Source organism: Petromyzon marinus, chromosome 15, assembly GCF_048934315.1.
Source record: "Petromyzon marinus isolate PM22_M1 ecotype Great Lakes invasive population chromosome 15, UKy_Petmar_22M1.pri1.0, whole genome shotgun sequence".
Classification (NCBI taxonomy): Eukaryota; Metazoa; Chordata; class Hyperoartia; order Petromyzontiformes; family Petromyzontidae; genus Petromyzon; species Petromyzon marinus.
In genome coordinates, this window is record NC_133681.1 from 8,239,836 (window position 1) to 8,255,407 (window position 15,572).

Here is a 15,572-nt window from a genome sequence, read left to right on the forward strand (position 1 = left end):
TAGATAAGCACCTATTTGAACAAATAGGAGTATTTTTTATTCTCATATATGTTTTATGTTGATTGTAAAAATGTCATAAATTCAAGACCCTCGAAGCTGTCATGATGACGTGCATCACTTTTCTGAACACTGCAAATCCGTGAGACCAAGCGGACAATTTTCTCATTCCAGGAGATTGAAATGCAATCCTAGTCATCGATTATAATGATAATACCATTGCCATGTCTGCCATATTTAAGGACTGGTCTTCACCAAATAACAATGGCATTTCCACCACTCATTCAGGGCTATCAATAGGGACACGTGCCATCCCAATGCACATGAATATAAATACGCCATTGCTTCTCTTTTAGTACCACCATTGATGAGCTTACCACACCATCAACTCACTACATTATATACTGGAATTTAACTTGAGTGGCTGCCCAGATTTGAAGCCAGGATCTCAACTCTTCTACCTTAGATATTAGACAAGGGCATTATGAGCCTCTTGAGTCACCCTGCCATCTAACCGGGTCAATGCGACCGGCACTAAAAGTGTTATATTAATATAACGCATACTCAGTCTTCCAATACTTGGCAGCAATCGTTCATGTTTGGTGCCAATGAAAGTGGTGGCGGCGCACGCCTGTAAAATATAATCGAGCACTGCGAAGGTGAGGGTTGGTGGATTGCACAAAAATTGCCTTCCCGTGGAAATCGAGGTGCCATACATAGCTCGACATCCCAGGAGAAGGTGGCCCAGCAAAAATGTGGACTCCACCAATGGGCGCCATGGTGAAAAGATGTTAACTCCATCGCCTGTTATGCAGTTCGTGGGTTCGATCCTGACCCTGACTGTATGGGATAAAGTATTTCCCCCTCACACACGCGGGTTTTCTCTGGGTGCTCTGGTTGTCAGAATAGTTCTCAGCCACGATCATACAATTTCTTCTTCATGCTTATGTGACACATGTATGATAATACCTGCCCTGATTTTAAAACATTCAGGCTAGCTTATGTACGATTCGTCCTGGCTACATCTAGATTTGATTGTGTGAGAAGCTCGTAGATCATCTAAAGATCCCAATATCCTTCCAACAGTGTGATCCTTCGTCAGGAAAAGTTACATTGGCTGGTTAATTAAGGCCACGTGTCCAGTCAATGCATGCCCAAGCAGTTTGTTTGGCGGATAGAGCGATCTAAATGAGCACAGCATGGGTTGTAGAGGAAATGGGTTGATGTGGTGCAGGCGGAACTCGAGGTGTGTGAACTTGCCATTGACTGGTACCAGTCGTCGTATCGGGCCTATTCTCTGTGAAGAACGCAATAACAATAAAACACTGCTGCCGGATAGTTGGAAGGAGATGAGCAATGCTTATATCACGGAGCAGAATTTCAGGCGACACAAACACACCCAGGTGGCACCATGGGGAGCGCAGATGGGGCATTTCCCAGTAATCTCAGTGACACCTGGGCCTGTCTCTTGGCCTCCTGCCAGGGAGTCTCAGACGTTTCGTCTCAAAGTGCACTTAGTGTTGTGGCAACTTCCCGGTCACTTAGTAATAGACGGCGGTTGTTGTGCATGTAAGTGTATTTTGTTTGACTGTATATGTTTGAGTCCTTGTATTTATGTCTGTAGAGGCGTGTGTCTGACTGCATAAGTTGGTGTATTTATTTCTGTAAGTATATGAGTATACGTTTCTGTATGTCTCTGTATGTGTGTGTAGTTGTATCTTTGTGGGTGTCTGTGTGTTTGTAGATGTATGAAGGTTTATTGGTTTCTGTTACTGTGCATTTGGTTGTATGTGTGTGTGGATTGTGGTAGCACAGTGGTTACCACGCTGTGCAATGAACCCAGCGACCTGAATGATTCCCGGCTATGGCTAATATCAGTAGCGGGTGATATGTGAACTTATCTCAGACCTCCTCTAGGTCTACTCGTTCTTAAATAAATGCCTGGTAGAATGTGTAAACATCAGAAATGGAAGAGAGAGTTTTGGCCGAGCGTGGTTCTTCCCACACCACCCTCTCGTTTACCATGCAGCCTTAATAGGTGCTCACTAACAGAATTCGCCCCACGGGTGTGTATGGCTATATGGGCAATCTTTGCCTTTGTAAGAGGGTGTATTAGTTTCTTTATGTGTGCGTACTGTAAGTAGAACGCAGTGGAAAGCAGTCGCGCAGTGGTCAATGCACTGCACTGCAGACCTGGCCCACTCAAGTTTGACTCCTGCTCACAGCCAACATCGTTGATGAATATCTGATCCAGTCCTGCTCCTCCCTTACATCGACTCATCCTTAAATAAGTACCTTGCGAGCGAAGTAAACATCGGCAGTGGGGAGACAAAGGTGGCAAGCCGTGATGCTGGCCACATCGTCCTGTTGTGCAATATGGCTGTCTGAAGAGGTGCTCCCTCACGCACTTTTCACTACAGTCTGAAATAGGCTATTTTCTTTCGTATGACTGAAATCAGAGTTTATCATGGAACGTCTCATTTGGCGATCCACTCAATGGATTCTGAGATGTGAAGTGGATAAATGAAGTCCCTCCTGCATAAGTTATCCGTGGGCAGGTTGATGTCATATGTTCCAAGCCCAAAACGGCTATACATTTGGCCTTTGTATGCGTGCATGGCTTTTTTTGCATGTGTTTATAGAAAGATCTCCCGTATAGCGTTAACAGACTTTTGAGGGAAATTGCTGTTTGCGAGCAAATATGAAGGCTGGCACCGCACACGAAGGGATGGGTGGGTTAGATGAGCTACAACGCATCTCCTCCCACCCGGGCCACGCAGGGAGTGCTTGCTCCGCTGTGGCCATGAAGATGTAGCCAGCTCGAGAGCGAGTATACACCCCAGGAAGTGAAGAAGGCCGAGAAGCTGTCCGACCGAGCGGTTGTTTATTATTCGCTTCGTTTCTTGCGTTCCTTGCTCTTTTATTCTTCTCGGAGGGCATCAACCTCAAGAGTGAGTACAGTGCAGTACAACGCACGATACAAGACAAACAGCAACAAGAACAACAACACAGCGGCTTTGATTTTGTTTTCCTTTACTTCAACGTTTTTTTAGGGTGAAATGTATCTTTTAAAAAAAAATCATATTAAATCATATCACATGGGGTTTAAATGTAATGAGTGCTTTAATGCAGTCGTTCCCAACCTGGTCAGCAAGAACTATTGCAGAATCTACGATCGTTATCACAAAACACCATCGTTGTCTTTACTGTCCACCCCACGAATATTTCAATTAGTCGACAGAAAGCAAAGTCATCTTTTTTTTTCAAGTGGAATCGAGTGATGATAACCTTACAGCACTCTGCAACGTTACGATCCATGGAAACGTTTTGAATGTTGGCAGCGGTCCGCGGGACCATGAAGGTTGCGAACCACTGTTCGTGGAACAAATAGAGATTCGTGGGAAATTCTGAAACTCCATGGGGCCCGAGAACTACATTTTGTCGGTCAAGATTGGTCCCAGGTCCATGAGAACGTGCTTGCATTCGGGAGCAGCCTTAAGTCCACCATTACCCATGTCCAAAGACAGGATAACGATCCCCCGTGCAGCCTCAACAGACTGTTGGGGGAACGTGCGATTATCGAGTAGCGCCTATGAAGGCCGGCATGGCACACAGTGAGGTGGGTGGCCAGCACCATGCCCGGCCGCCTATGTCCATTGCTGATATTTAGACACCGCACCAGGTACTCATTTGAGGCTGAATCGACCTAGAGGACGCCCAGGACCAGTTCAGATGATGGTCACTGGTGTTGGTCATGAGGAGAAATCGAACTCGAGTCGCCGGTTTTGTAGCACAGCACACAAACGGCTAACACTACTGCTCCCCACATGATGAATCTTGATCTTGATTGCCCGTATGTATATCCTTAACAGACCGTTGGGGCAGGTGCTTTTAGCGGGCACTATGAAGGCCGAAACGGCACACGAAGGGGTGGATGGCCAGCACCACTGTCGGCAACCAGTGCAACGCAATGATGCCTTACCATTTGTGCTTTTAGCACCTCGGTCTCGTGTGATCATGAGCCATTATTTATCCACTGGGGCAAGACGCCCTACCCAAGCTGTTATCATCCCTCACAGCCTTGCGATACATCAAGTCCCCTTGCCCCTGCACATTAATAGATTTTATTGCTCCATCTCTGAAAGTGGACAACTTTCTAGCCTTCACCCTGACATCCGTAGTCTGCCAGGGCAGACACCCGAGTTTGTATTCAATGCATGCCTGATGCAATGGGAAGATAACGGTAGCCCGGCATTGACAATATTCAGAAATAAGTCTATTTTTTTCTGACCTTGACTAGCTTCAGAAACGCACAAAACTAAGTTAAACTTTGCATTCTGAAGTTACACACATTGACTATTTTCAATAACCATAATATGGAGGAGGATATAAACTGAAAGGATACACCTTGAGAGTAAGCTTATCGGTTATTTAAAATAAAATCCACAATTAAACGTTACACCGTTAGATTCTGCACAAGCCAATAAGTGGAAGTTTGTGATGGAAGTACATACACGGACACGCATAGACACAGAGCCACGACGATCAAAGACAAAGATTCCGTAAAGCCTTAGTTCACTGTTGTTCTTGGTTCTTTCGGTAAAGTCACGTAGAAGGGAACCAATAAAATAATACAAATATAAAACAATACAATTCTCACGACGTTTCGACTGCAACACAAGCAATCATCATCAGGTGTAGTACACTGTTGGAGCAAGTGCTGTTCACGAGGACTTATGAAGACCGGCACGACGCAAGAGGGGGTGGGTGGTCAGCACATGTCCGGCCGCCTTTGTCTCCCCAGTGGCGATGTTTATACATCACACCAGGTCCTCATCTGAGGCTGAGTCGAACTAGCGGAGGCCCAGAACGGGTTCAGATAATCGTCACTGGTGGTGGCTGTGAGCGGACATCAAACTCGGGTCGCCGGGTTCGTAGCGCAGCGCGCTAACCATTGTGCCACCGCTCCCCTCACACGGACACACACACTCACCGTTTCACTCACGCAGTTGGGCAAAGTCTCGCTATGGACTTTGACATCGTCACTTGATTGCCTTGTCCTAGATGAGATCAGCAACAATGTATTCTCTCCCACCCAGATGAATATCTCTCGTCGCTATCTTCTTTCCCCAACACTCATGCGGTCTCTCACTCCACGTGTTACCATTTTAAATTTAAATTTATATTCCAATATTTGATTTACCCGTGTATATTATGTGTATGCTAGTTGTGTGATAATAAGGAGGGGCGGGGGGGAATCATGTAGAATCTAAGTTAATAAAGGAGGGATGGGGTGATAATCATCACCATCATTCATCACAAGTAAATATTTTATGTGTTACTTGTTTTATTTAATTGCATGTCTGAATATATTTTACTTTATTATATTTACACGTATTATGTGTTTGTTTTATGTTTATGTGAAACCAAGTCGGGGAAAACAGGGTAGCATTAAATTTTGATGTAAAGCTTTCGTGACTGCAGTAATTCATATTCTTAGCTCTTTCGGTAAAGTCACGTTGAAGGGAAACAATAAAATAATAAAATATATATAAAACAATTAAAAATTCTCACGACGTTTCGACCATAACACAAACGGTCGTCATCAGGTGTGTCGGTTTGCATTAATTTATTTTTAAACGGTGTACTTATTTACTTATAAAAAAACGTCAGCGCCACGCGCAGCGATTTGGCAGTTTATTTAGAAGGACGAGTCCATCTATGTTCTGAAAAGAGGAGGGGGGAGACGAAAAATTAATGTATGCTGTCTGAAAGCCACTGTAAGCGTGAACAATCAATTAAGACCTGAAATGGTTTATCAAATCTTTCCAATGATTGCTGGGCCAGAATCCATCTTCTCGGTTGAAATTGTCTCTGTGCTTGTATATGTGGATAGCCTCATGAACGAATCTCTCATGGTAGCCAGATGGCTTACAAAGAACCTCTGTCTTGGAAAAGTCAATGTCATGTGAGCCTACTGAATTATAACAATGATCTGCCACGGCCGAGGTGTTAGTCCTACCGTGTTTAAGGTCTGCTTTGTGTTCACGAATGCGGTCCGAGACATGGCGTTTGGTTTCTCCAATGTAACTACTACCACAGAGGCAACTTAGTTTGTAGACACCAGGGTACTGTATGTCCGGAATCACATCTTTTACAGACGGAACCAGATCACGGATTTTATGTAATGTGTTGAAACGGACCTGGATCTTGTGTTTATTCAAGATTTTAGAGATCTTTTTTGTGATCCCCGCAATGTAGGGTAAAGTGATGGTTTTGAAAGGCTCCTCCCTTTCACGCCCTTTCACTCTCTCCCCACCCCTCTCCATCTCTTCCTCCATCCTCTATCTCCCACCCTCCTGCATATCCCTCACCTCTCCTCTGTATCCCCCCCTTTCACCTCCCTCCTCTATTTGCTTCCTCTATTTCCCTCCCTCTACTCCATCTCCCTCCCCTACCTACCTCCCTCGGTCTATCTCCCTCCCCCACCTCCCACTATCTCCCTCCCTCACCTCCATCTTCCGCATCTATCTCCCTCCCTCCTCTTCGCCCTCCCTCACATTCGCGTGGGTTGAGGGTGGGGGGGAAGCTTGACATCGGCGCGACTTACGGACCCGGCTTCAACGTTGTGGGATGCGGTGACGTCATCGCGCAGATATCCATTGTGACGTCACACCACGCACGCGCACTTGGGCACGCGGCGCCCAGAGAGATATCCACGCAGGTTATCCAGCCAGAAATATTTTTTTACTGACATAGAATAATCCAGATTTGAAGTTTTCGTGACTGCAGGGATCCATACTCTTTGGGTATTTCGGTAAAGTCACGTGGGTATAAAATAGAATAAATTAAATCACAATTTATTTTATTAAATCACAATTTATTTTATTTTATACCTACGTGACTTTACTGAAAGAACCGAAGAGTAATATAGACTACATGGAATGAAGTGCTGGCTAATTCAACACTGCTCCACGCATTATTCTCTGTCAAAGCCCCCAGGTATTGGGAGGTCCCTCATTCTTCCCTGCTACCCTCCCCCCCATCGTTTGTAATTTCCTTCCCTCAGCTTCCAGTGTCGTCGACTACCTGCACCTGACTGCTTCTCTCCGCTTTAGATGAAAGAAACATAACCCACTTTTTGCTTTTAGTTGCTGCATCAAACTAGATTGTGTCGTGTGATAATATAATGTATCATGAATGAGTGTTTAATTTGTTCGATGAGTGTTTAATTTGAGGAAGGGCAAGATGGAGATCTATGTTAACACGATGTAATGATATGGTTATCTAACACTCACTCACCTATGGGGACAATGAATAGTTCGTGCTTGTGTTGATGTTGGTTGCTTTGAATGTACGCAGGTGGAATTGGGCTGCTTTGTATCGGATTGTTGTATGGGTGTTAACGGCTTTGATGTTGACACGAGCACCATGAATGGGTCGCTGTGGCGGGGGTGGGTTTAAGATAATTGTCAACTATATAAGCAGAGGCTCAGAAAGAGACATTCAACATTGCCAGAGGAGGAGACATCGGCACGGCTGAGACCTCTCATTTTAACAAGGCACAAAGTGTAAATGACTCTATTTTGTTGTACCTTAATACTGTTTTAGGATAATGTAGATGTTTAGGCACAACGTTGTAAAACTAAACTATTTTTTTTATTTTATCAGGTAAGGCCCTGGTAAAGTTATAAGTCTATTGAAAGCAGACATGGTTATTTACCTAAGTTTTAATAGCCTAAATTAATGTAAATATTCACACTCAGGGACATACAGGCAGACCGAGTTTAGCGCGACCCAGTAGAATGCTGCCGCTTCGGTTTAGCGCTGTCTGTCCTGGAGAAATTCTTTACAAACAAAATTAATAGAAAAACAAAACAGACATTAAAGCCGCTTCTGAGTGAGAATACGTGGCAGCGCTGGCCGCCGAAACGTACCTGAATCCATCATTCGCTCGGCCACAATGTGAGCGACCTACGCTGAGCCAACCAGATCCCATCGACCGCGATTCGTAGTCACGATTACGTAAAAGAAGTATATCTAAAGAAAATTGTTCAAATGTTAGCCAGGTGAGAACTCACGAGGCCAGGATAGAGTCTCAGGCTCCAACTAAGAGAAACTATCACTGCAGAAATTTAAACAGAGGGGCATCATCACGAAGATCACGGAGATCCTGGAAACTCTTCTTTGAGCGCAGCAGCAGCTCCTCGACCCCCCTCGTCTCCCGCCGCTGCCATGGAGTACAGTAGAATGCACTCGTGAGTGCAGTGCATAATACTGATGCTATAATAAATTAGTTTTTATTCATGAAATAAGAGTTTACCATCTGTACTATTATTAGCACTTACCCATACGCCAATGAAGCCCTCATATATTGCTCATACATACAATAGTATAATGACCCCATTTAGCGCTGATTCGATGAGCGCTCACTTCTCCAGGAACGCATATTGAGTGGCTGAGCGGGTCCTGCCTGTAATTAGGGAAGTGTTATTCATCTATCGTCCAATTTCCAACGAGGTGGAACTACCTGACTGATGACGGATCGCAACATACCAAGTCATTGTTCGTGCTCGCGTTGAACAAGAGATCAAACAAGCGGTTGGGGTATTGTCTTGTCTACAGGGTGAGACACAAACTTGGACACTTGGCACACAAGTAACAGCACTTCGGTGCTAACAGCGACACACACACACGCACTTCTGTATTTCGCGGGATGTTGTTGAGAGAAGTGTTTTGCCGTGTTCTGCTCTGATGTTTAGTAAATACTTCATGGGAGGAAAAAAATGCCATCTCATTCGGTGTCCAGTCTGTCATCGGTACAAATATCATCAAACAACTCCAGTGACCAACACAGCATGGGGAGGCCTTCATCCAACAGTGGGGTTTGACAAATGGATGTACATTATAAGTAATATATTAAATGAGTTAATTTACATTGGTAATTCGTGGCACGGTCACAGAGTGCTTGACTCACAATTGGAAGAAATCGCAGTCGAAGGGGGGGGGGGGGGGCGGGATAATTCCATCATCCTTTCATGGCCGAGTAAAATTAGCAACCACGTTGGTGCAATCGTTATACGGACAGATCCAACAATTGTACCATTTTGTATTGAACGTGCCCAGGCGAGAAGTTGGTGCAGATGAAATTCCGTGCAGTCCTAGAACAGTCTCTGGGGGGGGGGGGAGCACCCTATAGTTTTGTTGTGTACACCTTTAAATAAAGGCATGGCAATTCTCGCCAAAGATATTATGCACAAAAAAACTAAGTGTACGGTAATAAAACAAACCACTACGAGGGATGTATTTGTATGTACGAGCAAAAAATCGTGTTAATCTGGCTGCAAAATGGTATTTACCACGTGCATTTGTTGCGATTTTTTTGCATTTAAAAAGTTTTGAACGCATCACAAATGATGTCACGTGTGCTTAAATTGTTGCTTAAAAAGTAAACAAAACGTAGGCTGACACTAAAGTATTTTCTTTTTACTTTCTAACCGGTGATTGACATGTGAAAAGTTCACGACAATTCTTTTTTTCCCCCTTCCAAATGGCATTTGGCTGTGGCGATGAATAAAAAAAACCACCCCCTCGCAAAACCAGGTGAAATCTTATCAATGCAAATGCTTGCTATATTTACGTGGCATAAATGTGAGATAACGTGCCTTTGAATGTTAGGCTCTTGAATTCCTCCCCCCTCCCTCCCTCCCGTAACGTAACGGTGGCCCTCTTATCCGAGAAGAATGCCCTTCCCACGCGCCGCGCGCACTGCCATCTTCGCAATGCAGTCCCCTCTCTGCCGATTCCCAGGGTCTCCTTTCCATTGATTTAGCTCAAGCACCACCGCATTGATCCATTCCTGTCGATAAAGCCTCCTTTAGCTGTTATGCTAATCGCGGGGGGGGGGGGGGGGGGTGGAATAGCGGTCCACTGGCATGAGCAAAATATTTACGGATTCTATTATGAAGGGCAAGGGCTGCACGTGCAAGTTTTGCGAAGTGCAAGCGAGCAAAGGGATGGGCGTACCATATCACTCCGGTTCGACAATTGCAATTGTTCCACATCAAATCGCTTCAATGAATTGAACGAGTATTGCTTTGGCCAAGCCTGACTAGAGAGTAGGAGGTCCCCAAACTTACCACCTCCCCGCACCCCCCCCCCCGACTCATATTTATGTTTGACATAAGACGGGATGGGAGCACCCAGCCAACATTTAGTACCCAGATGCTGCATTTATCTGGACAGCTCTGGCTGTGGCAGTCATTTCTGTTGAGCTATTTGTGGACATTTCCCATTCCCATGACCTGGGCCAGTCAATCGCTGCATCCAATTGAAATAATTAGCAATGACATTTCAAGCAATGGTAATTAGCGAGTGCTGTTTTGTACATGTCTGCACGTCACATTTTTTGAATTACCCGAAACAGCAAATCCAAAATGCATTCATCATACCGCTTGGGTCTTATCAGTTGTGGACCGGCTAAGGAAACTAGTACACAACCCACACAACCCTGTACACCACGTGCACAACAAACCTCGATGATTCTACCAACAGGGCAGCGTGCTTTGCAAATGGGAGGGCCCTTCAATAATTGCCAATTGCTACAACACAAACAAGACAAATATCCCCCTTCCGTACCCCCTCCCCGCCACGTTTAGCTGCATGCAATGAATGTCAGGGCAAGTGCTGTTAGCGAGTGCCTACATAGTTATTATTATGGCACACGAGGGTGTGATGAACATGTTTTTATGCATTCACCCTTCGATTGTATCTAGCCAGTTGTTTGTGCTTATCATACCACTGCCTCCAATCCCAATTTAAGGCTGAGTCAACTTAGGCGTGGGGGGGGGGGGGTGAAGTTAGTTGCAGAACCCAATTACTGAGTACAATGGCGTGCATCACAAGGGATGATCGGTGACGGACTTGGACAAAAACGGCCCAGGCATTTGGAAACACATTGGACCCAAATTGCCGTGCCATCTCATTGGCCCATTGGGTTGGTCTAAAAAAACAAATGGGGCCGGCGAGGAAGAATCCTTGGGGCTGCCGAATATGGTAGGGACTTAATGCCAACTAAGAGCGTAAATAAGCAATCAAGCGTACACAGCGGTAATAAAATATTCTAATAACAACAACATATACAGGGTGTTTTAAAAAGATGGACCCAATTTCAAAGCAGTACTGCTTTGTATATTGTTTTACTCTGGTCACATTTGCAATTTCCCCACACAGACTGGCCCACCGGCCCTCGGAATGGACCAGCCCACCGGGAATTTGTCCTATGGACTGCTGCCCTATGGCCAGTCCTGGCCTGAGCGTGACCCACAGTGGCGTGTGCTTACCGCCGAAGCTACCGTTTGTCAGACAAATACAACTGAAGACAAAGAGCCCCCCATTCCCTGTAGGCTGCAGGGGCGAGTCCTGTTAGCAAGCACCTATCAAATCCAGAACGGTACACAATGTCCAACCACAACTGTTGTTTCCTCACCACACCGCCTACTCATTTTAAGGCTAAGTTGACTTGGGAGAGCGCCAGGACAGGTGCCATTACCACGTGCCACTGCTGGTATGCATATTTAGGAATCAAACCTAGGTTGCTAGTAGCATATGGTAATGTGTGCCAATCACTGCGCCACTGCCCCCCACTCCCACACACAGACATATAGAATGCATAAAATAATTGTATGTCATAGTCTCAAAGCAACATAATCCTAAATCAAAGCGCTTTTAATTTGACACTTCCATGGGCAAGCTAAAAGTTGCCCCTGTTCTTTCTCATATTACGCACGAACCTTGAATGTGGCATCGATAAAGTAGCGCCTGTGACATTCAAGAGTTAAATGGTCAGAATGCACCACAGAGTTCCTGATGTTTAATACTGAAGTCGTAAATTTTAACTGCATACAGTATATATAAAAAAACAATGTTATTTTTCCCGTGTAAGAGTGCTGTCAATTGTCAGTACTTGTTTTGAAATCCATCACTATCTTTGGCAAACGTGCAAGTCCCAATTCGTTTGTCAACATAGCAGAATTGAAAAATGTTAAAATACTTTGCTTCATCAAATCTACCACAAGCAAAGATGGATTGGCAACACAAAATATCCATAACATCATTTCCTCCTCCCCCACTTCCACTTATATAATTCTATGGCAGGGTGGCACTACAATCGGAGTGCTTGCCTCGCATTTAGAAAGTTGAATATTTATATCCATAATATGGGGTTGGTTCAGATCAGTACAGTTAGTTCAACGTTGTGGGAAGTTACCATTGGTTCCTCCATGGAGAGAATGACTCTTGTAATTGGAATAAGGAGGTTGATGTTTCAGCAATGTTTCAGGGTCACAGAGACAGACACTGCCCACCACGATGATTTATAAGAAGGGAATTATTTGGACTTGCATAATATAACAATAAAAACTCATTTAATTGGGTGATGTATAACATAGATCCACCAATAGATAACAATATTGATTGATTTAAATCATTAACAAAATGGGAAGAGGGCATATAATATAATGGTCCTTAAGTGTAGTATATCCCCATTACAGTCTTAAGACGGTAACAAATAGGAGCACTTTAATTCCATTACTGCAACAGCCAGATACGTCATCAATGGGATAGCACTTTGGATTGCTTTGCAAGTTTATGCTTTTGAAATCCAATTTGTCCAACCAGAGTGACAATCTCCTGTGACTCACAGGGCCCAAAAAGATAACATCACATACCCATACTCTTTGGTTTTTTCGGTAAAGTCACGTAGGTAAAAAAAGATGAAAACTAAATTAAATCACGACGTTTCGGGCGCAACACAAACGTCCTTCTTAAGTGTTTGTGCTTTCGCTACATTGTCCCCAACGGAAGAAGGACGTTTGTGTTGTGCCCGAAACGTCGTGATTTAATGTAGTTTTTATTTATTTTATTTATTTTTTACCTACGTGACTTTACCGAAAAAAACAAATATGAATCCTTGCAGTCACGAAAGCTTCAAATCTAGAATCACATAAAGCGAGGGAAAAAAGTATTTGATCCCCTGCTGATTTTGTACGTTTGCCCACTGACAAAGAAATGATCAGCCTATAATTTTAATGGTAGGTTTATTTGAAGAGTGAGAGACAGAATAACAACAACAAAATCCAGAAAAAAGCATGTCAAAAATGTTATAAATTGATTTGCATTTTAATGAGGGAAATAAGTATGTGACCCCTCTGCAAAACATGACTTAGTACTTGGTGGCAAAACCCTTGTTAGCAATCACAGAGGTCAGACGTTTCTTGAAGTTGGCCACCAGGTTTGCACACATCTCAGGAGGGATTTTGTCCCACTCCTCTTTGCAGATCTTCTCCAAGTCATTAAGGTTTCGAGGCGGACGTTTGGCAACTCGAACCTTCAGCTCACTCCACAGAATTTCAATGGGATTAAGGTCTGGAGACTGGCTAGGTCACTCCACGACCTTAATGTGCTTCTTCTTGAGCCACTCCTTTGTTGCCTTGGCCGTATGTTTTGGGTCATTGTCATGCTGGAATACCCATCCACGACCCATTTTCAATGGCCTGGGTGAGGGAAGGAGGTTCACATCCAAGATTTGACGCTACATGGCCCCGTCCATCGTCCCCTTGATGCGGTGAAGTTGTCCTGTCCCCTTAGCAGAAAAACACCCCCAAAGCATAATGTTTCCACCTCCATATTTGACGGTGGGGATGGTGTTCTTGGGGTCATAGGCAGCATTCCTCCTCCTCCAAACACGGCGAGTTGAGTTGATGCCAAAGATCTCCATTTTGGTCTCATCTGACCAAAACACTTTCACCCAGTTGTCCTCTGAATCATTCAGATGATCGTTGGCAAACTTCAGACGGGCATGTATATGTGCTTAATTGAGCAGGGGGACCTTGCGGGCGCTGCAGGATTTCAGTCCTTCATGGCGTAGTGTGTTACCAATTGTTTTCTTGGTGACTATGGTCCCAGCTGCCTTGAGATCATTGACAAGATCCTCCCGTGTAGTTCTGGGCTGATTCCTCACCGTTTTCATGATCATTGCAACTCCACGAGGTAAGATCTTGCATGGAGCCCCAGGCCGAGGGTGATTGACAGTTCTTTTGTGTTTCTTCCATATGCGAATAATCGCACCAACTGTTGTCTCCTTCTCACCAAGCTGCTTGGCAATGGTCTTGTAGCCCATTCCAGCCTTGTGTAGGTCTACAATCTTGTCCCTGACATCCTTGGAGGGCTCTTCGGTCTTGGCCATGGTGGAGAGTTTGGAATCTGATTGATTGCTTCTGTGGACAGGTGTCTTTTATACAGGTAACAAGCTGAGATTAGGAGCACTCCCTTTAAGAGTTTGCTCCTAATCTCAGCTCGTTACTTGTATAAAAGACACCTGGGAGCCAGAAATCTTTCTGATTGAGAGGGGGTCAAATACTTGTTTCCCTAATTAAAATGCAAATCAATTTATACCATTTTTGACATGCGTTTTTCTGGATTTTTGTTGTTGTTATTCTGTCTCTCACTGTTCAAATAAACCTACCATTAAAATTATAGACTGATAATTTCTTTGTCAGTGGGCAAATGTACAAAATCAGCAGGGGATCAAATACTTTTTTCCCTCACTGAATGTGTGTACATCGATGTGTGTGTAAGTCGATGTGTGTGTGTGAGCCCAGAACTACACGGGAGGATCTTTTCAATGATCTCAAGGCAGCTGGGACCATAGTCACCAAGAAAACAATTGGTAACACACTACGCCGTGAAGGACTGAAATCCTGCAGCGCCCGCAAGGTCCCCCTGCTCAATAAAGCACATATATATGCCCGTCTGAAGTTTGCCAATGAACATCTGAATGATTCAGAGGACAACTGGGTGAAAGTGTTGTGGTCAGATGAGACCAAAATGGAGCTCTTTGGCATCAACTCAACTCGCCGTGTTTGGAGGAGGAGGAATGCTGCCTATGACCCCAAGGACACCATCCCCACCTTCAAACATGTAGGTGGAAACATTATGCTTTGGGGGTGTTTTTCTGCTAAGGGGACAGGACAACTTCACCGCATCAAAGGGACGATGGACGGGGACATGTACCATCAAATCTTGGGTGTGAACCTCCTTCCCTCAGCCAGGGCATTGAAAATGGGTCGTTGATGGATATTCCAGCATGACAATGACCCAAAACATATGGCCAAGGCAACAAAGGAGTGGCTCAAGAAGAAGCACATTAAGGTCCTGGAGTGGCCTAGTCAGTCTCCAGACCTTAATCCCATAGAAAATCTGTGGAGGGAGCTGAAGGTTCGAGTTGCCAAACGTCAGCCTCGAAACCTTAATGACTTGGAGAAGATCTGCAAAGAGGAGTTGGACAAAATCCCTCCTGAGATGTGTGCAAACCTGGTGGCCAACTACAAGAAACATCTGACCTCTGTGATTGCCAACAAGGGTTTTGCCACCAAGTACTAAGTCATGTTTTGCAGAGGGGCCAAATACTTATTTCCCTCATTAAAATGCCAATCAATTTATAAAATTTTTGACATGCGTTCTTCTGGATTTTTGTTGTTTTTCTGTCTCTCACTGTTCAAATAAACCTACCATTA